Source organism: Lactuca virosa, chromosome 7, assembly GCF_052849685.1.
Source record: "Lactuca virosa cultivar CGN04683 chromosome 7, Lactuca_virosa_CGN04683_v6, whole genome shotgun sequence".
Classification (NCBI taxonomy): Eukaryota; Viridiplantae; Streptophyta; class Magnoliopsida; order Asterales; family Asteraceae; genus Lactuca; species Lactuca virosa.
In genome coordinates, this window is record NC_136432.1 from 284,450,100 (window position 1) to 284,452,940 (window position 2,841).

The following is a 2,841-nucleotide window of genomic DNA, read 5'->3' on the forward strand; positions in this document are numbered from 1 at the left end:
CGAAATAAATATAGTTGAGGCAATTGTTAAGGGCAGTCTGGACCGGTTCGGTTTTATTAGATTGTTTTTGTCTGATCTAATGTGCTTGGTCTGATTTTATTATAATAAAAACAATTTTAGTTTAATACTACCTTATAATACTTTTAAAAATTGTAGAGCATTAAGTGGTACAAATTTATAAATTGATTTTTTTTTTAAGAAACGAACTAAATGTTTTATAAAACATACAAAAATGCATGGAAATTAGAAATTGCAAACAAAAAAAATGCATTGAAATGGCAAGAACTAAAATACCCATTAAAATTGCAAGAATTACAAAAAACATGCAATGAATCTACTATAATAAATGAATATCCATTTTGCCACAGGTCAATCTCTTATGAGTTTTGACACTTGTCATTTTATAGTATTTTTAAAATAAATAATATCTACATGTCATTATGTCATTTTCTGCATTTTTTCAAATTTTAAAATTAAAAAGTCACATAATAGTTATACTTATATATGCAAAGTATTTATTGTAATAAATGTGACAGTAAATTGTAATAAATATGTTTCTTCCTTCCTTATTATTTCAAAATTTTATTTTAAAAAATTTAATTTTACACTTTAATAAATAATTTTTTTTAATCAACCCGTGTATTACACGGGTTTAACACCTAGTGCTTAAATATTTTTCAAAATGAAACCACCGTCAAAAAGCCAAAACAATGTTAAATACGAGTTCAACATGTTTTAACTTAACTACTATCAATATCTCTTTCAAAAAAAACTTAACTACTATCGATAATGCTAACACCATGGATCTTCACAACCCCTTTTGACTTCATTTTATGCCTCACACCATCAACGCCATCCCAATTCTTGAAATCCACATAAACATTAGACAACTCCACATACGCGCTATCATTCTTAGCCTCTATTTCCACATTTTTATAAATCTTGTTGGCATTTAGCAGTGCACCTCATCCTTCAGCATCGGGTGCACATGGCATACTATGGATGAAGCGTAACGCTTCATCCAAATGGCCCAATCGGCCGTATAAATCAACCATACATCCATAATGCTCAAGTGTTGGCACAATCCCATGCTCTTTTGTCATAGATTCAAAATGCTTCCAACCTTCTTCCACAAGACCCGCTACACTACAAGCCTTTAAGATTGAAGTGAAAGTGACCTCATTTGGTGCGATTTTTTCTTGTTGCATAAGGGTAAAAAGGTCAAGACACTCTTTCCCATAACCATGCATCGCTAGTCCTCCCATGGCACCACTCCAAGTGTACACATTAATTCTTTTCTTTCTTCCCCCCAAAAACATTTATTGTCGTGATAATATCCCCACACTTTGCGTACATATTGACTAGTGCACTACCAAGAGTTGTGTTGATTTGTAGTTTTTTATACTTTATATATCTATGTGCCCGTTGTCCCGCATCTAAAGCACTTAATTGAGTACAAGTAGATAACACGGAAACCATTGTGGCATCATTAACCTTCAAACCTTTCATTTCCATTGTGTTAAACAGTTCGATTCCGTTTAAAGGCTCCCCGAAACGCACGTACCCAGCTATCATTGCGTTCCAGGCAATCACATCTCGGTCGAGCATTTTATCAAACTGTTGGCGTGCGAATTTGATATCTCCTAATTTTGCACAGGCAACCACCCTTGTTGTCTGAGTTACCAAATCTGGGTTGTGGATGTTGAAAAACAAATCTTTTAAGTCCCTAAGAGACCCCATTTCAGCGTACAAATTAATCAACCCGCTTTGAACATGTGGGTCTTGATCCAAGGCGTATTTCAAAGCAGTTCCATGTACAGCCAAACCCAAATCCTTATCCACTAACTGTGCAGCAGACTTGATCAAGAACGTAAGCGTGTAATTATCAGGTTTATGATTCGATTTTACAATTCTTTTATAGAAATCGAAGCTTTTTTCAGGAGTTGAGCTCTTGGAGTAAACTCTGATTAGAGAGTTTAAAGCAAAGACGGAGGGATTTTCACATTGGTCTAATAGTGAACAGAATAATCGATATTTTGTGGGTGTTTGAGGGCAATTGATGCAGCAAATTTAGATACAAGATCTAGGTCGTTGAGGAAACCATTCACTAGCAATTGTGAGTGAACTTACTTTTTTGTTGTTTGTCATTAATTTCTTAAAAGGAAAACTCTCGATATTATGTGGCAAAATAGCTTACCTAACAAAGGAAAATTAATAAATAATTTCTTGTTATCAGGAAGTTGTTTAACAACATTACATGCCTTGGATATCTTCATACCAACCAACCTAATGTAAGTCTCAACAAAACTCATGACACGTTAATTATTTATTGATCAATCATTATCACTGTGCATTACCTATATATACTTGGTCCCTTGTACATTATTTTTCACAGGTTAATCAACTTCATTAATCTTCGATCACCTCTCAGAATCTCTCTTGACCCATATTTAACAACTCACAGAGATCCTACAATGGCTTCCACCTCCTACCTTTATGTTTTTGCAATTGCACTATTCTCAATTACAACAAACGAGATGTGTTTTGCTTCCCGCAATTTACTGCAAGCAACCACATTCCCAACACTGCCACAACCACAAATACCAACAATCCCGACAATGCCACAGCCACAGATACCAACAATCCCGACAATGCCACAACCACAAATGCCCACCATCCCCACGCTGCCACTACCACAAATACCCAGCATCCCTAACATGCCCAAAGTTTCCTTGCCTCCATTGCCTTCTATGCCTACCATCCCTAACTTTCCAACAACTCTTCCAAATATTCCTTTCTTTGCTCCACCACCTTCCAAGAAGTAGATTGTACAACAATATC

At 35.3% G+C, this 2,841-nt stretch overlaps 1 pseudogene; it reads right to left on the reverse strand.

Moving 5' to 3' along the window:
- Positions 1-643: 643 nt before the first annotated feature.
- LOC145127799 (putative pentatricopeptide repeat-containing protein At5g40405 pseudogene) lies at positions 644-2,312 on the reverse strand (annotated as a pseudogene).
- Between the last annotated feature and the right edge of the window lie 529 nt (positions 2,313-2,841).